The sequence below is a fragment of the Drosophila simulans genome, unplaced genomic scaffold (genome assembly GCF_016746395.2).
Source record: "Drosophila simulans strain w501 unplaced genomic scaffold, Prin_Dsim_3.1 Segkk87_quiver_pilon, whole genome shotgun sequence".
In the NCBI taxonomy this organism is placed as follows: Eukaryota; Metazoa; Arthropoda; class Insecta; order Diptera; family Drosophilidae; genus Drosophila; species Drosophila simulans.
In genome coordinates, this window is record NW_025416883.1 from 67,530 (window position 1) to 91,703 (window position 24,174).

General features: G+C 39.0%; 1 long non-coding RNA gene across 1 annotated transcript; it reads right to left on the reverse strand.

Moving 5' to 3' along the window:
* Positions 1-1,842: 1,842 nt before the first annotated feature.
* Positions 1,843-14,264, reverse strand: LOC120285674. Its single transcript, XR_005544894.2, has 4 exons — positions 8,794-14,264; positions 5,168-5,260; positions 4,949-5,089; positions 1,843-2,854 (listed from the first exon to the last, which is right to left on the reverse strand). It is a non-coding gene; the product is annotated as an uncharacterized LOC120285674 (long non-coding RNA).
* Positions 14,265-24,174: the final 9,910 nt, after the last annotated feature.

The window sequence follows — 24,174 nt, forward strand, 5'->3', positions numbered from 1 at the left end:
AACTTTTTATTTACAACATTACAACTAAAACAATAAAAAATTTACCCATTTGTAAAGTGCAGACAAATGGGTAAATTTTTTATTGTTTGTAAAGTGCAGACAAATGGGTAAATTTTTTATTGTTTTATCGGTTGAGCCCCCAAATGTAGGATATTTATTGTTTAGCACAATTGTTTTTCCTAGCAATATTTTTATATTATGACAGTTTGCTTATTATATTATTTATATTAGGTATTAAATAAAACGATGACTCGTGCCAACACTTCTTGCTCTCCGGACATACGACGACTACGCAACTTTGCCTTACTCCGGACACGACAACTTTCAGCTTTAAGATCTTTTAACTAACCACGATAATCTATCGATAACTATAAGCATTCCTTTATATGGACGACTTAATCGTCAATGAATGCTCACAACAACACATGATCAAAAATTTAACTAATGTTTTTGAACTGTTTAGGACAAGTAAACTGAAGCTACATTCGAAAAATGCTCATTTTTTATGTACGAAGTGACATTCCTAGGTCATAAGTGTACAGATAACGAAATACTTTCGGATGACAAAAAATATGATGTCATTACAAACTACCCAGTCCCACATAATACGGTCACTACTTTCCGTAATTCGTCATTGCAAATGTCTTCATATACGTTGGGCTTAGAAGCGTCAAGAATTTGTGTAGACAAATCTTTTTGTATTTTTCCTGCGCAGGATTTTTTCTGTTTACTTTCCTGCCTGGTAGTGACTTTCAGGACTTTACATTGTAGGTTTTTTAGTTCCGATATGGTTATCCTGAATAGAGCATCTGCCACAAAATTGTCTTTTCTCTTTAGATACTCCGACCATACAAGGTGTTAACTCCTCCCCTTCAATATCTCGCAGATTAAGTAGCCTTGGTCTGCCCGGAGGTAACGGGTGAATCCGGGATCACGGTGATATTGTCTGATTTCGGTAGAGGTCAATTTCCTCCACAGGAAATACAAGGGAGAAAAGATGAGCAGAGCCAATCCTATCTCCGTTAGGAATGAAGCCAAAAGCTCTCCGGTAACTTGGGATACCTTTTTTTTTTAATTTCGCACGGGTCCCACGGCCACACCTCCCGCCCAACCGACCGAGGGGCGCTGCCGTGTATCGTACGGCTCGATTCGCGAGAAGATAGACGCCTTATATGTTAAATAATAAATAAATATTAGTGTTAGTAGGATCAAATGATGTACTAAAAAAGTTAAGGTTGATTGCTTTGGGAGCGGCAGAGAGTCAAGATTACAGGTAATAGGATAAAGTCTATTATAGTCAGTACATAATACTCTGTAAGGGTCATGCAACTCATAGTTAGATCTACAACGATTTAAGTTTTTATTCTTCTTTCAAGTTTGAAGTGAATCTACTTGGAACCGAGAAGTTAAGCCGACTAATTAAGTCGGGGCTCTCAACATCAACACGAATAAGCTTACAACTACAGACTGTTCCAAGCATAGCTCTACGGTTAGCTAGGGAAGGTAAATTAATTAAAAGTAGTCTACTGGAATAAGGAGGTAATATACGCTTTGCATCCCAATTTAGGCACCGCAAGGCTAAAAGTAAAAAGTTTTTTTGAACTGATTCAATGCGGTCCGAGTGGACTACGTATTGTGGACTCCAAACAGGTGATCCATACTCAAGAATCGGACGGACTAACGAAATAAATAAGGTTTTAGTCATGTAAGGATCATAAAATTCCTTAGACCACCTTCTTATAAATTTAAGCACACCCCTGGCCTTATTGACAATTGTCGAAATATGGTCAGAAAATTTTAGTTTAGGGTTCAGAAGAACACCAAGATCATCAACCCGTGTTATTCTGTCCAAAGGGACCTGGCGAATAGACAGGTTTAACACGCTGAAGATCGTTAAGCAGTGAGCTTTCGTTTATAGTGGGGCAAAATATTAGATTCGACCTAGATACGGCATAAGAGTATGTCTGTTCGGAATGAGGTAAAGTAGAATATGTTGTTTGGAAAAACTTGGCGAATAGATCGGCTATTGCCTGGTCCGATGTTACCGTAATGTTTTTAAAAAATAGCGAGGATAGGTAGGAACTTGTTTTTCGCTTAGTGTTAACGAAATTATAAAAATGTTTCGGATCCTGTACGAACTGGAGATTACAACGGTTTAAATAATTCCTGTAGCACTTAGCATTAAAAACGGTAAAGTTTAACCGAGCGCTTACATATTTAGAAAGGATAGACTGAGAACCGGTATTTTTAAATTTTGTATAAAGTCGGGACTTTACATTCGCTTTGAAGTATGAAACTTGAGTTATGATCTTTTCAAGATCTTTAAACTGGCGTCATGTACGTACTTTAGAGATAGCCGGTTATCGTTGGCTGTTACTTGCATCCGTCTTTCTTCAGCGTGGCTAACCGTTGTGTGGCCAATGGACAGGTAACCTTCTACTTTTGCGTAGGTCGCGTTGGGGCTCATCGCCAGCTTGCGGTGTTGCAGCTTTACCTGCTTCCCTTCGTGGGTCGTGGTATATAGCTGCATAAGGCGACTTGTGACTTTTGAGTCTTGGTTGGCATGGATGATAGCTTTGTTTAGGATAGCAGTTGTCACGTAGATGTTCCAACCAGTTTATCTAGCGAGGTTTTCTCACGGGCGCACTGGCTATCCGGTTAATACCCTCCGTTGCGTCTTTGAGATAGTACTCGACCAAGGTCTCAATTCTCATGTCCGCCAGGGTAGCGGCAAAGACACTAGAATAACAAGATGCGTAACGGCCATACATTGGTTTGGCAGTATGCAGCCACTTTTTTGGTGACGGCCAAAATTGCTCTCTGTCCGCTCGCTCACGCTGAGAGCGTAAGAAATCTAAAAATAGAATTTGCTTTCTTGTGTGAGTAAAAACAATAGACGAGAACGTGTATATGTGTGTGTACTTGTGCTAGAAGACGATTTTCGGGACGAATTCAATTCTGATCGATGAAACGAATTTACATATTTGGAGTTTTGGCCAATTTCGTAGCAATATGATGAAATAAAATAATAATTAAAAATTCACGCCCGTTCGAATTAACTACCCTTTACATATTTATATTTATGTTGATAATTAATTATGTATAATTATATTATATAATTATATTACATAATTATATAATTATGTATACACTACATTTATTGTGCTCTTAATGGTCAACAATAAATTTTTTTATACACATTTGTTTTTTATTATTTTTAAAAATATTTCAAAAACTTTAATGTGTATTTTACAAATATTAATAAAGATCAGATGGTTTTTTTCTTTTTCCGAAGTATTAAAATATTAAGTAATAAAAATTTATAAAATAAATAAAAATATGAAAACAGTTTGTTGCAAAAGTCAAACTGAAGTGCGGACACAAGCACTCGACAATAATTGCCTTTTTAATTTTTCACACGTCGCACGCTGAATACTCTAATGACAAATATTCTAATATAAAGTCATTTGTGAAATATATTTTGTGATATTATGATTCGTCTATTACTATTTCTAAGCTTTATTTAAATAATAACAACGTTAAGGCAATGCAAAACAAGAATTTTTCGCATGGTGCCAATTCATCAAAAATAATATTGATTTAAAGTCTACGAACTTCTAAGGTGAAGGACATATTTTGTCAAATTTACAATGCATGTGGTCATACGTATGTGAAAAATTCGTATGGCGTTACGCATTTTGTTATTCTAGTGTCTTTGGGAGCGGCTTCATGAGCGATTGTTTATGTTTGCATATGTGTGTGTGTGTCTATGTTGTTGTGTAAACTTATTATTTATTTTTATTATTATTTTATTAGTTATTTTTTAAGTTTCTTATTTAATATTTTATGTTTTCGTATTTCAAGTTTTTTGTCTTTTTTGTAGTTTTTTATTATTTTATTCATATTTTGTATTATTTTTTTAAAGGTTATTACATTTGGGGAGAAGGCAGCGCCCTGATTTTTTGTTTCACTTCCTTAAATTGGAGTTATGAAACATTTTTCCGTGTTATCTTCCAAGACCTCTTCTATGCTCAACCGCGGCTTCTCCTTAGTTTTAATCTGCCTGGATTACTTTCTAACTTTCTTGCCTGGATTGTAGGTGACTGGGCTTCCCTTATTTAAATTTTGATTCGTTGAGTACTATCAACTCTATTTTGGTGCCATACTCTACGCTTGAGACACCCTGCGTTAAGGACGTTTACAATTGTAGATCGCTGAAGGTGCTCACTGGCTTCTTCAGTGGTTACGCGTACCGTTCATGATAAGGGCTGCTTCAGAAGCCCTTGGTCCCCCGTTATCGGGAGCTAGTGGAAGCGGTGCCATTTCCGTGCGATACAAACTTTCTGGTTTCCGTAAGGGGTTTGGGCCTTCCAAAGCTCTATTGGCTTCTCCCTTGAAGTGTAGCCTGACCGGTTCGATTGGCTTAATCGGTTCGTCTCCATTTTTATGACCTGCAATTCCATGCAAAAGGAGTAGGCCACCAAGGCGCAAATTTTTTTGGATTGCGAAGCAATAAAAGCTTGGAAGAATCCCCATTGACACCTCAGATGAACACATCCAGAGCCCTATCTATGTAGGTTCCAATCAACGCGTTCACTACCTCAGGAGCGTGACTCAAATTCCATTTCATTCCTCAAATTGCTTAGAATCAACGGAAAGTGGTTATTCACCTCCATGTACAATTTTTCTAATTTACTGTAACCTTGAGTCATTTGACTCAACTGGGGGGCCTTCCTCGAAAGACCTCGTAATCACTCAATAAGGATTGCGCTCTATTGATCCACGAGACATATTCCCCTGGCTTGCCATCGAACGTCTGTAATTCTTTTACACAGTCGGGAAAGGTTGAAATTTCCTTCAACTCGTATTCCGTTCGTGCACGAGCCAAAGGTTGATGTTGGATGTTGGGTGGGTTCCTAGCCTCAAAGTCCCATTCCCTATCGCTTACCTTGCTAATATCGTATCTAATAGCACTCGGCGCGGTCAATGCGCATTGAAAAGCACTGAGTTGAGTAAGGGCTTCCTTAATTTCCTCCATGTCCATGCAAAATATGATCACCATCAAATATCAATCACCTACGGAAATTGCCTTCGGGAAGGCGTGGAAAAGTTTGGGGAACCAACAGCGGTAACGGAGTGTATCTGCAAAAAAATACGTTTCACTCACCCTGGATGGTACTTGTTGTGATATATTTGACGTGGTTATCTTCAGTGTTTCAGTGTCCTCCTTTCTTCTTATCCTCCTTACAATAAGTGCATTCTAGCGGGATAGAAGAAGATCATTTTAATATTACTGCTGGAATTGTATTTTAGTGCAATTATCCGAGAATTCAAGATGCAATATTTTTTTTCAACTTCTGCAATTCGTTTCATATTGTAACTAACTGTTTTTCTTAGTTCTGATCACTACGAGTTGCAGTGAATAGCTAAGAGACTGTGTGTTCTTCCCATAAAATTTATGATTTCTGTGATTGCCCGACCAAGGAGAAGACAGAGTTTCAGATTAAAGTCGCTTTATTGTAGTGTTTGTCTGTCGCGCAGCGTAGCTCCCGCTACGCCTTGCTTTCTGCCTTCTGTCTTCCGTCTGTCCGTATGAATTTTGAGATCTCTGGAACTATAAAAGCTAGAAGGTTGACATTCAGCATACAGATTCTAGACAAAAACGCAGCGGAAGTTTGTTGCCTCTTCCACTCAAACGCCCACAAACCGCACAGAACTGCCACGCCCACACTTTTGAACCATTTTTCGAAATTTTTGCATAATTTTTAGTCTTGTAAAAATTCTATCGAATTGCAAAAAAATATTTGCCACTCCCACTCTAACGCTCTACAACCGCCCAAAACGTCGAGATCTCAGAACACAAAATAGCTAGAAATTCTTTCTCATTTTATTCCCCAATATCTATCGAGATCCCAGAAAAATTATGAAATTGTGCGATCGCATTTCCACCAGCTGGGGGAAGTCAACTATAGCATTCTCACTTTTTTCTTTTTCGTTTGCTTTTCGACCAATGTTTGGAATTCTTTGAACTTTTCGTTTTACGTGTATACCGAAATGTATGGCGTTTTTTTCTCAATAAAAGTTGCAAAAAATGCTGTACCACCGTTTGATATTGTATTATTTGGATTAGTTAATTTTGTATTTTTATGTCCGTGTCATTCTGTTGGCTTTCGCAATAGTTTGGAATATTTTTCCCACATCTCTTGCACTTGGCACAAGTTTCGCTCACGAACTTTTTCATACAACATGAATTTATTTTCAAACAATATACCTTGTCTTTATTGATAATTATATGCAAATTATTTAAAATCAAATATCCAAGCCGATTTTGCCACCTAATCATTTCATGCTGTTTTTAATTTATTGCAAACACACTTTTAGTTTTATTTAAAAGGAAAAAAAATGTTTGCGTTTAGCAACAAGTACAGTGACTCCGCTAGTATCTATTACTTTCTCTTCATTATACCCTTTATTCGTAGGAAGCATTTCCGACCTTATAAAGTTTATGTATGTATCAGGATTAAAAGCCGAGTGTATCCGTTCGTCTGTACGTATGAAGGTCTCGATATCAGGATATCGATATCGATAACTAAAATGTTAAGATTAAGCATGCAGCATCCAGAGACATAGACGCAGCGAAAGTTTTCTCCCAAATATTGCCACGACCACTCTAGTGCCCACAAACCTCCCAAAACTGACACGCCCATTATTTTAAGAGGTCTGGTAAATTTCCATCGATTTGCCAAAAACTTTCTGCCACGCCCACCCTAACGCACACAATCCGTCCAAAAATGCCACTCCCAGATTTTTGAAAACTTGTTGGATATTTTTATAACTGTATTAGTGACAGAAAATTCTTTTATTGTTGAGCCAAGACTTCTTCTTTTTTTGAATCGTTGTTAGTTTGGATATTTTCGTTATTTTTAAAGTGATTTGTATTTTAAATTGTTTATGTTAGTTAGTTGGTCCGTACAGGTTGTTTTGTTTGCAACCTATATACTATCTTCAGTATATTTCAATTCTAATTTTTAGACAACTTCGGATCTAGCTCGTAACAGTATTGAATTGTTGCCAGAATTGAATATTATTTGAACATGAATTGTATATTTTAAATTGTTTGGTCAAAGTATTAACCAATCATCCAATGGTTCACAATCTATTTCGCAATTAAAATTTGTAATGAAATCCAGACCAATTATTCCATCGCACGGTATTGTAAAATTGTATGTTACTTGTTGAAAGGTTTGAGATATTATATATTTACCTGTTTTTTAGATCAATTTAAACCAACCCATTGGACCTGATTGTACAGTGTACAATGCCTTGTATGTTAAAAATATGTTTCTTTTGTATTTCTTTAAACACATCAGAATTTTCTTTAATCAAGGAAATGTCTGCTTCCATATCGAGCAAAAAGCTATGATTTGTTTTGCTATTTGAATAAAAATTACAATTATATTAAGACTAGGAATAATAGTGTATGTTTTAGAACTTAGTTTTGAGTTTCTAAAGGGTTATTGTTGTTTCCCGAGTTACTTTGTGTAATGCGGACCTGGTTATTTTGGCCTCTGTTTGAGTTACCATGTCCGCTAGAGTATACTCTATATTGGCCTTTTCCTCTATTATTGTGGTATTTGCGTTGGTTATTGTTATTATTATTGCCGGGGTGGAAATTTCGTCTTCTGCATTAATTCCCACGATTGACTCAATAATTGTGTTGTCCGTGGTACAGAACAGTATTTAATTGGTCAGTTGCAACTGTGCAACTATTTACAAATTTGGACATAGCATCATCCAGAGTGTTGAATGTGCCAGCCTCCATGATAAGTTTAACATTATCGATAGTAGAGTTCTACTTCTTGTATGTACTGATTAGCTGTTTTTGTTTTTTTTTTTTTTTTTTTAGATTTAATAATTTTGCCGAAATGACATCTACGGATTCCACATTGACCTTATTTTTTAGTTTGATTATTATTTCTTGGACCAAGTTCTCGTTTTCTATTCGATTTCAGGCATTACATTTTAGCTTAGTAGTCTAACTACGAAAGATTAATGCGATTCCTTCGGGGAATCTACTAGAGTCAGAGAATCTATGAAAACTTTTAAATTTTCAGCCTTTCCATCGAACCTGGGGTGAGTGATGTGCCCAATTTGAAAAATTCAGTGGGTGTGATAGTCATTTTGTCATCTTCGATTAGAGACTAACACATTATCACTGTCAGATTCGGTATAAATTATAGGTTTTGATTCGTCTAGTTCCGCAAGCTGACTTTCTATAAATTCAGCATGCAGTAATATTATTATCATTATTTTTTCTAAATCCAATGTTTATTACTCTATACTTTAGAGAAAGTAACAATTTTTGACACTGCTTTTTATGATCTCTCCATATATTTATTGAAAATGTCGACTATTCGATAATAATGTTTTACTTTATATGGTTTATTAGCAGATCGGTGTTTATTACAGTATCCTTATTAATGAATTTATATTCCGAATTAAATTTGTCTTTAACTCGGTTAATTTCCCTTGCTAATTCTACCCATTCCTTACATTTTGTGAATTTTTACTGATTAAAAGATATCTCATATTAATGTTTTTTATTTATGTGACATTTTCTAAATTTATTTTTTGTGGTTTTTAATTTTACATATATATGTCTAGATCGTTTGCTCCACTGATTTATTTATTTTTTAGTTTTTTAGAATGCATTTACTAGCGTAAAAATAATAATTGTATGAATTTTATGAATTCATTGTTTTAACAGTTAGAACTAACATAACTCTAGCTCACCGCAGTGTGTCCTCCAGACTTTCTGACGACAATGAAAATACCAAGTTTCCCGGCTAATTTCCAACATTGCGATGGCGAAAACACAGTGTGCCTGCACATATTTAGCTAACAAATCCCATCACATTGAAACTGGCTGACAACATATGTAAGTTCACTTAAAAATACTAACTATTGCAATTTTCGATCCGCGACAATTAATATGATTAATTTTTGCGTTTTGTTTGTTTTTTATTTAACAAAATTTCCTACCTAAATTGTTGCATGACTTTACAAGTCACACGCTATTTGGGCAACTTTAATGTCGCTCAATTTTACATTCGTCACAATATTTCGTTTAATGTATTTAGTTTAATGCATCACAGTGCATTCTAACATGCACATACATATATAAAAATAAAGTACATTTTTGTTCTGGTATTTTTGTTGTGCGATCCAGGTTGGGCTGTTGGTTCCGGTGCTGTTGTACTTCTGTCGCTGATCTTTCTTACGGGCGATGAAAGTGTTCTCGCAGAATGGCGAGCAAAGCGGTCCTACACAATCGTCTGCGTTCTTCTATTTTAGCGCCGGAATCTTCCTCTTCTGCTGTGGCTAAATTAAAGATTTAATGTTTGTATTTAAAATTGAAGTTTAGGTGGTAGTGAGCGCGGTTTCTTTGTGTGGTTTTCTTTTCGATAGTATATTTTTTACATGGTCGAGCTCAGCGTGAAGCTTGACCGATGTATTCCCAGATATTTTTCCATTGTTTAGTAAATTTAGCAATTTAGGACTCCACAGAATACAATTATTTATAAAGAAAAACTGAATGAAACTCCAGAAAAGGGATGGCTGGACATCCAAACACTTCGAATGGCTAGATCTGGCTAATGGGCTCCATCAAATTCAAATGGACCCAGACTATATTCAAAAGAAGAGAGAACGCTATAGCCGAGCTCCCGACTATCAGTACCCTCAACTACTCAGCTAGTGTGAAAGCGAACGCGAAATTTCAACATTTTTCTGGGATATCGATTGATATTGTGGAATAAGATGAGAAAAAGATTAAAAATTGTTCCAAAGTGTGGGCGAGATCGGGTTTTTTGCTGCTTTAGATCGTTAGAATGAGGGTGGAAAAAAGTTTTTTCGGCAAATCGATAGAAATTTACACAAGTAATAATATTATGAAAAAATATCAAACCATTTTTTAAAAATGCGGGCATCGCAGTTTTGTGCGGTTTTAGGGCGTTAAGGTGGGTGTCGCAAAAAGTTTTTTGGCAAAACGATAGAATTTTAAAAGACTAATACAATAATACAAAAATATCGAAAAAATGTTCTAAAATGCGGGCGAGCCAGTTTTGGGCGGTTTTAGGGCGTTAGAGTGGGCGTGACATCATGGGTCAACAAACTTGCGCTGCGTCTTTGCCTCTAGAATCTGTATGCTGAATCTACTGATATCTCGTCGTTCCTACGGACAGAACCAATTAATAAAATATATATCCTCCTTTGGCATAAATAACTTTTTCATTGCAACCTGGTAAGCTTGTTAATATTTGAAATATGCGTCACATCCTTAGCAATATATGTGACTTCATGTCCTCTTCCTTTAAAATTTGCACACTGTGCGGTCACTGATTGCCTTATGTTCACTTTTTGGAAGATAGGCGGTCACATTCCACTGAGTTGCAACGGCTTGGAATTTTGAAAGATGATTTTTTTAAATTCCCGTATAAGGAGTTTGTCGTCAGCGAATGTTGTTTTGGGCTTAGGCCCAGTTCTTTTTAAGTTTTTAAATCATTATGTTTTATAAACTTTTTAATTTGATAGTACATAGTTTAACGCGACAAATTAAACCCTTTCGCAATGTTTTTTACTTTAATTACAACATTAAATTTCACTACCATTGATGATCTAATAAACAAACTTAAAACTTAACTTTTTTAATAACGTTTAATAACCCAAATAATAAAATTTAAACAATTTTTGATTTACACGTGCTCAAAAGCAGAATACAATTTACTAAATGACAAAACACAAAACACTTGTGCCAAACCAAAATTGGTTGTCTGAAAGTGAATGCATTTTGTAAGCCGTATAAAAATTGTCATTTTGTGTCCAAAATATTCATTATTTGCATTGCTCATCGCCTTCGCACTGCTGCTATCAAGCGCAAGCAAGTTTTAAAAGAAGCAGGCGTTTTTATCGAAATGCTTATGACGACTAGTGTAGGTAGGGAAAGCGAGTGATAATAAGCAACTTAACTGCAGAGCGATTAGCAGAACGCTAAACCAAAGGTGCAGGCGAAAATACTAAAAAGAGGGAGCACGGAAGCTTACATTCTAACGCAGCTTCTCTGGCTAGATAACGAAGAAATTGCTGCACAGCAGAGGTGGCGTAATGTTTAACGATGTTTCCTTAATGTTTTTTTTTTAAATGGGCAAGACAGACAATTAAACAAAACAAGAGAGATTTATATAGTTGACTTCACTGACTAACACATACCCATTACTCATGTAGTAAAAATGCGAACGCGAAATTACATCATTATCACCATTTTTAAAAAGTGGGGGCGAGGCAGTTTTGGGCGTATTTTGGGCATGGCAAAAAGTGTTTTTAAATCTATAGAAATTAACAGGACTAATACAAATATGCAAATATATGAAAACATTTTTCAAAAGTGTGGGCTAGGCAGTTTCGGTCGGATTGTGGTTGTTAGAGTGGGCGTGGCAACATTAGGAAATAAACTTACCCTGCGTCTATGCCTATGTCATTCTAGCTTTTATATTCCCAGAGATCTCAACGTTCATACGAACGGACAGGCCAGATCGACTCGCCTATGGATCCTGATCATTTTATTTGGTCGTAAGCGCTTTCTTTTGCCTGTTACATACTTTTCAGCGAATCTAGTATACCCTTTTACTCTACGAGTAACGGGTATAAAAACAGGCACTTTGCACTTAAATGCCACTTAAATCTTCAAGCTTAATTTCAGTATTTCAGCGTTCATAGCGTCAGGCCGACATAAAGACGGACATGGCCTCGGACTCGGATAGTGAAAATGATCAAGAATATATATATATATGATTTATAGAGTCCGAAACTCTTCCTGTTTTGATCCGATTTTTTGCATTGATTTGGATCAAACATAACAGAGCGGGCCAAAGTGTAATCAAGCATTAAAACGATTACGGTTGTTGTTCCAAAGGCGAATAGTTTTCTGTTATTTCTACTTGCTTTAATGTGATATAGGACATCAGAGCAGTAATCGGTTTTATAAAGGGTATAAACATATGTGACAAATAGTAAATAGTACAAGCATCTACTGCAGGAAGACCATCTAAAAATATTCTCATCCAGTCGAATGTAAAAAATTAAGATCACGATCTCAGCAGGGCCTAAGTTTTCAGTTGACCGATTATAAGAGCTTATATTAATAATATATTACTGAAGACGTTGTGAAATTCATGTGAGCAGAAAGAGCAATCAAATTTCATCCCTTTACTGAAAGTGAACAAAAAGATTAAAAAATCGTTCAAATTGAATAACCACCACAAATAAAAGGGTGAGTATAAAGAATTGCCATATGAGAAAATAGATTCGACGCGCAGTGTGAGATAGAATATACAAATATGTTGTAGTATTGAAACGCAATTATTTACAATATCTGTAGTTAATTTCCAGGTACGAAATCAGAATCTGGCCACAAGAACGCCACCTCCCCAAATAGAAATTCTACCGCCAAGTTAAAGACATTTTTTCTTAATCATTTTTAAACGGATTGTTGAAAAGATAGTTTTCAAAAACGTGGGCATGTTTAACTGCGAGTCTTGTTTTTCCTTTTGATAAAAATCTATTCCGAGTTTTTTGAAACACAATAAAAACGTGCTGAGGCTCTCTTAGTTGCGGAATGCTTTTGAATGTGTTCCCAAATAAGTATTCTTTAATGTTTCCTAGGTTCCTAAATGTGTTTAAAATAATTATTTCTAATAAATATATTCGTGAACCTTTGAATGTGTTAATGTAGGCATTCGTTATTGGTTTCTAAAAATATATGAAACTAGAGAGAACGATATAGTCAAGCTCTTTGACTCTTTTCCCAAGAGTGCGATCGAGAATTTTAAACATATTTGAATCTCTTTTTAGTGTGGCGCGTGAACAATTTATTCTCGTTCGCAACCCAGATAGATAACTAGTCGAGAGAAAAGAGTGGAAATAATTCGCGGCTTTCCTGCTCTGAATGCCAGATTGGTGGAATCTCTGCTCGAAAGGGTCCCAACTAGGGTATATAAAGTTCACCGACTATCAGATACCCGTTACTCAGCTAGTGTTTTTGGTATAACGATAAAAATTGGAAATACAAACAATGAAACGAAGAAAAATCTAAACATTTTTCAAAATTGTGGCAGTTCTAGGGCGTTAGAGTGGGCGCGCCAAAAAGTTGTTTGGCAGATCAATATAAATTTACAAGACTTATAAAAATTATGAAATTATGAAATATACAACAATTTTTCAAAAATGTGGGCGTGGCAGCTTAAACGGTTATGGCGTTAGAGTAGGCGTGACAACATGGGTCAACAAGCGCTGCGTCTGTCTGTATGCTTAATCTCAACCTTCTACCTTTTATAGAATCACAGAAACCATCATCAACAATATCAATGTCGGCAGCGCGGCGGTGCCGGCCAAGGAACAGCGGGCTGAACAGGAATCTTCGATATATACATATATAAATAGAAACAAGAGAAAAAGAAATCCCAACAACAAACGAAAAGAATAGAAGAGGAATCTATTATTTTTATACCCGATACTCGTAGAGTAAAAGGGTATACTAGATTCGATGAAAAGTATGGGACAAGCAGAAGGAAGCGTTTCCGACTATATAAAGTATATATATTCTTGATCAGGATCATAGCCGAGTCGATCTAGCCACATGGCTAGACGGCCCGTATGAAAGTCGAGATCTCAGGAACTATAAAAACTAGAAGGTTGATATTCAGCATATAGATTCTAGAGACAAAGACGCAGCGCAAGTTTGCTGACCCATGTTGCCACGCCCACTCTAACGCCTTTAAACAGCCCAAGACTGCCACGCCAAACATTATTGAAAAACTTTTCGATATATACATATATAGTGACGTATTCACGCCAACTCATCACGCTCAGTTAATTGAGTTTCGTCTGCTCTCTCTGAAGCTCTCCTTAACGTAAACATCCAAGAACATCACATGATTTTACCGTTTAAAGCTATTTTCTGCGTTATCTGCGTGTCGATCGTCTATTACTTCACTTCACAACCTTGGGAGATATTCCGTTTTTTTCCTATTCTTTATTTCTGTAACCCATAGAGGCCCCTCCTCAATCTCACTCACATTTGAAATCAGTCTTAAGTTGAAAGTTATACCGTAAAGTTCAATAAGTCTTAAACCGATATTTAATAAAAACCAAAACCGAATTTATTCAGTGTTTAATTTATTTCGGAGTTGATCCTAGTTTAAATACGGATCATTTGTTCGACTTGAAGAATAAAAACTATTTAACTTTCAGCGTTGATCTTAGTTAAATACGGATCATTTGTTCGGCTCAATTAAAAAACTATTTAACTATATATATATATATATATATATATACCCGTTACTGGTAGAGTAAAAGGGTATAATAGATTCGTTGAAAGGTATGTAACAGGCAGAAGGACGCGTTTCTGGCTACACAACGTATATATGTTTTTCAGTAGGATCAATAGCCGAGTCGATCTGACGCTGTTCGTCTGATCGTACGTTTTTCCATTTATCCGTCTGTCTGTCCGCCCGTATGAATGTCGAAATCTCCGGAACATAAAAGCTAGAAGGTTGGTATCTAGCATACAGATTCTAAAGACATAGACACACCCAGCGCAAATAGGTTAGCACATAACACCAACAAGCCGCCCAGAACTGTAAAATTCTATCGATTTGCCAAAAAACTTTTTGCTACGCCCATTCTAACTCCCACGAGGCCAGACGAAAAATATTCGCCTGAGCGCTTCTTTTGAAAATAACATCCAGTCTACTCTATATTTAATGTTCGTTACACTTTTTAATCCGTTGTAAGTTCCCGTTCTCACAGGACCCGTTTAAGATTAACACTAAGCGCAAAACAATTTCTTACCCTTTCCTTACTATATAAACCAAGTAACAAGGAATAGAAACTATTGAAACTGTTTACCTCATCTCTGGAATCTTTACAGCTCCACCATATTTGGAAGGAGCCCTTTGTGATTTCTCTTCATAAAAAAGGTAACAAATAGGATACAAGGTATTACATAGGAATCTCTATATTTTCGACTATCCCAAAGCTTTTTCACCACGGTTTTATGAAACGCAGATCAACAACCACTAACCTTTTGTAGCTAACTTACTTCGTATGAAGGACATTTAAAAAGATCTTCAAACAGATGTCATATACACTGGCTTTATTAAAGCATTTGACTTTGTCAATCATTCTCCTCTTAATAGCTCTCTTCCTTGTATATTCCGGCTCCCATCGGGTGTCCCACCAAGGAGCTGATACCTTAGTAATAAAACATTCGCGTGTAATAATGATGTTAAATGTCGATGTTAAATTATTTCTCTAGTATAGGGACATTTCTTGCCATTTGGACTTACAATACGATAGCTTTCAATTATGGTGCCGTGATAAAGTACTAAACTTAAATTGCTCCAAGTGTAAATTTACGACCTTTTGTAGTGTCAATCCAATACAGACCAATTACACTCTAAGTGTGTGCTCTTTGGATAGAATAAAACGGGCGTTTGTATATCGCGTCTATCTTCTCGCGATTCGATCCTTAGGATACCAGCAGCGCCCTTCGGTCTGTTAGGCAACACTTGTCTATATATTGTCATTATTTATTTACAGAGCGAGTGCTGCCGCTTTCGAATGCAAAATTAAGACTGAAGCTACAAGTGAAAACGCAACACTTGTTGCCGGCTATGCGTCGACGTTTAGCATAATGCTTACCTTGCGCCATCCCACGACTCCGACACAAATGAGCGGCAAAATATTGACACCGCAACGGGTAACACTCGATGAGGGCGATCAGCGTCAATTTCCTCCTTAAATTAAGACGATAAAGGTACGGGAGACTTTGCACATTCTGAGTAGCGGTAACGTTCATCAGGGGGAATTTTGCTACTCCCGGAACTTGGCTCTGAACGCTATTTCAACGAGTGCTGTTTTCTACTTGCACCTTGGCGGCTCTGTCGTTGATGATAACGATCCCGTAATCCACGTAGGTGATGGGATCCAGGCTCCTGGCCACCCTGTGGTGCTTGCCCAATGCATCCAACAGATCTCGAACGCGCGCCGAATCCACATTCCGCAAGTGCTTCATGTGTGACAGTGGGAATGTTTCCGTTAAGTCAATCGTTTCCTCCACCACGCGCGCTTATTCCGACAGGTTTGCGGTGTGCCTCACGTATTCAAACTCCTCACATACCAAGATCTGTCCATCGACAATGGGGATGTATTTGGCGCGCTTTTAAGTGTGCCGAGACCAGGGACAAAGATAGGAAAGAATGAATCCGGTCCTGTGTGTGAATATTTTATTGATATTGCTGGGCAATGGTGGTGCATCCGTGATGCTAACACCAAAGTTGTTGGACAGCATAGACGTAGTTGTGTGCGAATTCAACGTTGGTTCGTTGTCGCAGTATATCATCTTGGCCTTTGGGGAAAGTAGTATTCGGACCAGACCTGCTTTACATTTTTTTTTTGAATATGTCTATAACACGATTCTTGCAGTTCCAGAATTTCGTGGCTGGAAACTTCCGAACTTCTTCATCCTGTATCATTGCAAGAGTTATGATTAAGGAATGCGGAGTTCCTTAAGTCGTGGTTTCCAAGTTCCGATTAAAGTAAGAAGACGTGTGATTTGTTCGGTCACAGCAACTGATCTAATTCTATATTCTAGCTCGGGTCACACTTAGACCTCTGCCGAGAGAAATAAATAGGAAGTACATAGTGTCTTAAATACTACAAGTGTAAGTGTTAATTTATGGGTGAATTTATGGGACGAAACTTCGAAGTGCTGTGTTGCCTACTCTTGAGTGGGTCAATTCTTTGCTGAACCGGTAACTCCTCCCCTCCTGGATTAAAGTGACGGCCACAAAGAAGGAGTAGCCGTCACGAAACTCGGCTCTGGTATCGTGCTAAACACCACTCTTCTTCTTATATTGATGAGGCATATTGTCGTAACGACTCCAACCAATAGTAATCCCTATAGTATAAATTATCAATAAATTATTTAATTGGAAGCATGGATGGATCTTAAGTTCAGCTTATGCAGCTGACAGTTTGATTTTATTGTCCTTAAGCACTCTGTGCTTAGAAAAACAAGGTGTGAGCTTATTCCTCCTATTTTCTTTTCTGAATACTATTATCTGAATTTACTGCAATTGGTTGGACTCTATCTTTGTTCAGTTTTTCAATTCTCGAATCCATCTACTGCTGTAACTGTGCTTTAACCCTAGGATACAGCGTATTCTGAAATTCATTTAGTCTTTGTAAGTAATCGCGTTCAGTATCGAAAGTAACTTCTTTATTGAACACGTGAGTTCTTCCCGAAAATATTTCCTGGTTTCGAAAATTATCCTGTAAATTTCAGTGAGAGATGAATGTAGTCTTTCCACTGGGGAATTACTAGACGATTGTTGGAACGACGTCACGTGTGTATCAATATTATCCGGTTACAAAAATCGGTAAAAATTTTCCCAGAAAACTCCGTGCCCTGTTCGAAAACAAGCTTTGTTGGTATACCTACTACACAAAAATAGTGTATTAAGGATTTTACCACATTTATACAACTCTTAGCTGGAATTGTATAGGCACTTGCAAATTTTGAGAATTTATCGATAAGCATAAGAGTGGTCTACCCGTTTATGGTATAAATATCCATATGAATGGTACCCCCGGAATCTCGGTCTTTTAACACTCAGGTCTGGGTGGTCTTAAATCATACTTTAGCATTTGGCACATATCGCATTGACTAATTATTTGGGTAATCCTGTGTTTCATGTATGGAAAGTAAAGAGTTCTCTTCAGGTGGTTTAACGTTTATTCAATTCCCCGATCATTACTTTTTAAATGGTACTCTTTGATAGCCTGATCCTGTTCTTCCCTGCCCCTCATATCAGTTAGAAGGGAGTTACATCTGATCAATCTCTATTCCATAAAATGTCAGCGTGTGATTCCTTTATTAATTCAAAAATTTGGTCGGAAGCGAAAATAGCGTGAAACCTTTTAGGTGTAAGGATTCCTTTCAAGGTTTAGGTTATTGTGTGAAGTACGAATATGATTTTAGTCATCGAGCCTCTAAACTTGTTCTTGAACAAAATGTAATTTCTAGTCCCGTAATCATTACCGTGCTCAAAGATGTATTGTGATTTGAATCTTTTAATGGTCTATCAGCTGTTCTTATTAGTAACTCGTTAGACTATGTTTGGATATGCAATTTGTTTCAATTCGTACGCTACTCAACGCCTCAGTTACTACATTTTGTGGGACTTTCTTATACTCTACTTCGAAACATTTAGGAATGTCCTAGACAGAAGCATTAACCTAAACATGGACATAAAGTATCCAGAAGACATCGAAGATGCTATAGTGATGTTCATGGACAAAATTCACGTGGCTGCGACATTTGCTACACCAGGAAGCAGAAATTCTCCTACCCAGAGTAGACGCAGTATACTTCCACAAAACGCTTTAGTTCTCATACATCTCAAACGAAGAGCTAGACGAGAATTTTCCAGATCAGGAGACGCACGCGCCCACAACACTTACAAAAGGTTATCAAATCGTCTTAACAAAGTTCTGGTGAAAAACAAACAAGACCACTTTGACCAAATGCTGGAAAATGCAAGTCCTGATGCATCGACGAGCTACTCGCTGTGGAAACTCACGAAAAACCTCAAAAGACAAGTTATTCCAAAGGCTCCCATCAGAAATCCGGCTGGTGGTTGGTGCGGCTCCAGTCAGGAGAAGGCCGGTATCTTTGCAAGCAGCTTAGAGGATAGATTTAAGCCATTGAAGATCAAAAAGCTCAAACCTAAAAAATCGCCTCCTAGATAACAGGACGCTCAAACTCCTTCCCATCACAGCTGTACTTTTCCTAGTCCTATTGTTCAATAGCGATCTAAGGCTGGGACACTTTCCAAGCAAATGGAAATCAGCAATCATAACGATGATTCCGAAGCCTGGAAAGCAACCCACTGAAATAGATGGATAAAGGCCCATTAGTCTTCTACCCACGCTAGGGAAAATGTTGGAAAGGGTAATATCGCATCCTCAAACTTCCAAGCGTGAGCCAAGCTATTCCAAAGTGGCAGTTCGGTTTCCGAAAAAGTCATGGCACTCCAGAACAGCTACACCGAATGACAAACTTTGCTTTGGAGGCAATGGAGGACAAGATGTATACAACAGCTGTATTCATGGATATACAACAAGCCTTTGATAGAGTTTGGCATGATGGTCTTCTAAGTAAGCTTAAGACCATTTTGACGCCACAGCTATTTCTTCTTATCAAAAGCTTTCTATCGAACAGACAGTTCAGTGTGGTTGTCGATGGCGACAAATCGTCTACGCGTACAATCTCTGCAGGCGTACCCCAAGGCAGTGTTTTAGGCCCGACTCTTTATTCGCTGTATACTTCTGATATGCCGGATTCCTGGTGCTGTACAGAAGTTGAAGACGAAAACGTTCTTATTGCAACCTACGCGGATGACACCGCGGTAATGGTCAGGAGTACAAGCATAAGTGAATATGTGACGGCCTTCGAGAAGTGGGCAAAGGAATGGAATATCGGCATTAATTGCAGCAAATGTGCTTGCGTCGCATTCACAAAAAGGCCTTTGAACTGCTCTGGAATATCCATGCTCGGCTCCACACTTCGACACGAGACCTTCTACAAATACCTCGGGGTGATTTTGGACAGAGGACTAACGTTTCAAACGCATACGACTATGATGAATTAAGCAGTACTTTCAAAGGCTGCAAAAATGTGGTGGCTCTTATCGCCGAGAAACAAACTCTCATTGGCCAATAAAGTTCGCTGTATAAATCCATCCTGACCCCAATTTGGAAGTATGCGTTGCAAATTTACGGAATTAAGGCCGGAGCTAATCTGAATAAAATAAGAGTTGCTCAAAGTAAAGTAGTTAGATCACTATGTAACTCCCCCATAGAAAGAGATCTTAATATTCCAATGATAGGCGATGTATTGAGGACCCATGCGGAAAGTTATATGCGGCGACTAGGTTACCACCCCAACACCATGGCCAGGAAGCTTATCCATCCCCCGAAAAAAAGAAGGCTAAAAAGATTCCACTCACATGATTATTATAATTATTTGTTCATAACTAAGAAACTAACTTAATTTGTAGTATTGTTGCTTGTAAGTAATGTATAAGTAATGTATATATTGGTATGCCTATGCTGTAAAATGTTATGTAAAATCTGGTAAAGCTACCACATAGGTAGCAGTAAACTTGTTTAATTCCAATTAATAAAATTTACAAAAAAAAAAAAAAATTATGTTGTAAATCACGAATGAACCCAGTACCCAAGACCTAATAACTAATTCTATTTATTTAGGTTTCAAAAGGAATCGTTCAGTAATTCCTCTGAACTTAACCTAATGTGTGATAAAGATAAATGAGACCAAGTGGTATCTTAATTATAAAGTACAAAAGAAAGAAAAATCTAGTCTAGTTATCAATTACTTAAAATGTAATATGTTATATTATCCTCCGGGTAGGGAGATCGCTGGGGTGTACCCTCTTCAGTCTTCGGAGGGAGATGGGATCAGCTAGGATAGTTGCTAGTCGGTTCGGGTGGGCCATAAGCCTGTCGGCATAACGGCTGCTATGGAAATTAATCTGATCCCCAAGAATGGTAACTTTCAGATCTCTTTCGATGACCATGTTCGTCACGTACCAGGGGAGCCCAGATGCGTGACGTGCAGCTCTCGACTGGACCACACGGAGCCTATTAAGCTGGGATTTGGCGGCAGTTCCCCACACCTGGATGGCATAACTCCACGTTGGAGCGAGAATGGCTTTGATTAAAAGAGCCTTAGAGCTCATTTGAAGTTGCTGGAGTGGAAGAGCCAGTCGAGCTTTTTTAGCTTCGCCAGTGACTTAGATTTGACCGACGTGATGTGGGCCCTCCAGGTCAGTCTCCGATCTAGATGAACTCCTAGGTAGCAGTGCGATCTAGCATTGGTGATAGGGCTTCCATCGAAGGTCGGATCTGTGCAGGTTCCGGGTCGCAGGGAAAAAGTTACACAGGCTGACTTTGAGGAGTTAATGGCCACATTCCATTTGGCATTCCATTTTTCGATTGGATGCAGCCATTCCTGGACTGCGTTGGAGGCAGTTTGCAGCATGGCGGTGTCATCGGCGTAAGTGCCCAGGAGCAGCTGAGCCAGGGAGACTTCGGTGTTGTTGGCGGGAGATGGCAGGTCGGCAGTGTACAGGGTGTACAGGGTGAAGGGCCCAAGAACACTTCCCTGTGGAACTCCTGCGTGAATCTCTTCCAGGCTGGCCGAGCATCACGCACTGCAACATCGAACGTCCGATAAGAGATGAACGATCTCAGGATGGCATAGTAGGGAGCAGGAAGGAGAGCTTTCATCTTGTATATAAGGCCCTCATGCCACACCCTGTCAAACGCTTGCTTCACGTCTAGAAAGACGCCGACCGTGTAGAGTTTGTGCTCGAAGCCATGCGTCACCTGGTTTACCAGTCGATGTATTTGTTCAGGGCAGCCGTGGGACTTCCTGAAACCAAATTGGTGTGGAGGTATGTGGTTCACTTCTTGCGGCAGTTCCATCAGGCGGGCTAAGAGTATTCTCTCAAAAATCTTAGAGAATGTTGATAGCAGGCTGATTGGGCGATATGCATCGATCTGCGTTGGCGGCTTTCCGGCTTTAGGTATCATGATGATACGTGCTCGCTTCCATTGCCTTGGAAAGTGCCCTAGCCTTAGCATGGCATTAAAAATTTTTACTAAGGCTAGGACTCCTTTGCGTGGCAGAGACTTCGCAGCACGGTTGTCGATGCTATCGTAACCAGGGGTATTCTTGATGTGTAGCGCCTTCAGCTGCATCATGACTTCCTGCGGTGTGGTATGCCTAATGGGGCGAGCCGGTACAGTCGGAGCGTCAAGAAAATTATTGATTTCTACGCGGTTTGAGTCGTCTGTTAGGTTGAAGGGCAAGAAGGTGGAGGTCAGGTGCAAAGCAAATGCCCTCGCTTTTTCATCGTCCGTCTTGAGCCAGAGGCCACTTTGACTCAGGACGGGAGATTGAAAAATCGGCTGTCTCTTGATATTTCTTGTGAGCCTCCATAACGAGAAGTTGCTGTTGTTATCTGGGCCAGTACCCTCCAGCAGCGTATCCAGATTTTCTCGTCGGGTCCTGGCTAGCAAACGATGCAGTCTGTTTGTGGTACTAGAGTATAGCTGCTTGATGCTAGGATCTCCTGTGGCGATATACCGTCTCCTGAGGCGCTTTTTGTGGGAGAGCAGCTCCCTAGCCTCCAAGCTCAGGATGGGAGCCCTCCTTGCGGTCGTGTGACGAGCTTGATGTGGGGGAGGTGTGGCCCTCCGTGCTGCTTCCGCGATTGTAGCTACGAGGTAATCTACATATGCTTCCAGACTATTGCAGGTGTCAATGGGGATGTTGAGATCATCTGTGGCCTCGATGTGCTCCTTGAAGGCCACAGTATTTGCAGTAGGTGACAGCATTTTAGTGACACCTTTGAATAGCTTGGCGTCTTCATCCAGCACAAACAGCAGGGGGAGATGGTCAGACGACAGTTCTGTCAGGGTTTGCACGTTGATTTCTTGCTGTCTGAATCCTTTGGAGATCCCGAAATCGATGGCACTTGGAGTGACACTTGCTCGAAAGGGATAGCAAGTAGCTTCTCCAGTTGCAACGATGTCGATACCTTTGCCCGCCAGAGCGGAGAACAGCACCCTGCCTCTAGTGCACATCCTGTAGTTTCCCCACCATCTGTGCTTTGCGTTCCAATCACCTGCCGCTAGGAACTTTGTGCCAAATTAAGCGATGATCAGCTCAACGTCAGCCTCCGTCCACCTGAGGTTAGGAGGGCAGTATACTGAGGCAATGTTAAAAGTACCCCTGCTTGCCGTCAGCTGGATAACTGCTGCCTGGATGTGATTTTCCGACAGGGTGGAGAAGAGTTGATGGGAGATGAGTGATCTAATAAGGATCGGCGCACCTCCGCGTTGGCTGTCATCCGGGTGGTTGGCAGTGTGGAGGGTAAAGCCAGGAACTCTGAAAGTGGACCGGGAAACGAAATGGGTTTCCGACAGCAGGAGGATGTCGATTTCGTGAAGCTCGATGAAGAAAGGATTTGCTTTCTTTTCTGGTCGTCAGAATTGGTAAAGCCTTTACCGCCGAAATTTTATTGGGATTCGGCTTAATTCCGTCCTCCGTGACCATGTGACACAAATATTCAATTTCCTACCTTAAAAATTCGGGTTTATCCGGTTGAATTTTTAAAATAGCCCGAATTAATCTGCGAAACACTAAGACTAAATGAGCGATGTGGTCTTGTAACGATGGTGAGAAAATTATGTCATCCTAGTAAACTGAACGGCATTCTCAGTTGAGGTCGGCTAGCACGTTATACATCACTCTTTGAAACGTTGCTGGAGCGTTTGTGAGACCAAACGGCATACCAATGAACTAGTGCCGTGAAGGCTGTTTCAAGTTTGTCGTTGGGATCCATTTCAATCTGATGGTATCCGCTGGCCAGATCCAAAGCCGTAAAATATTTTGCTCTACCAATTCTGTCGAGTACATCATTCTTGTCAGGCATGGGGTAACTATCCTTCCTATCGTTTTCTCGTTCAGTTTTTTAAAGTCCACTACCATTCTTCACTACTTTGTATTTGAAGCATCCATTTTTTTTTAACAAGAAATACCGGAGCGCTCCGAGGTGAGTGACTGTGCTTGATAATATTCTATTGTAACAGTAAATGGTCTACAGAATACGGGTCTTTCATCAGTAGTTCTTATTTTGTGCTTTAGCTGATTAGCAAATGGGACTTTATCCCCCTCACGAAATACTGTGTTCGAAAACCTTCTACATAAGCTCCTCGTCGTTTAAATGTTCTGCGCGGATGGCGTCAACTGTGGACGTTGGGATTGCGTCTTGTATTCGACCTCATTGGCATTAGCGAAAGCTAATTCGTCTTCATTAAATTCTTTTAATGAAATTTTCTTTTGTTCTCGTGCGCCGTGTAAATCAACCCGGTTATGAAGAAATCGTGTCCAAGGCGATTGTGGTCATACAGAAAAGACCCTCCTTGACACTCACCAGAACCTTGATTTAGATTCCTCTTTAA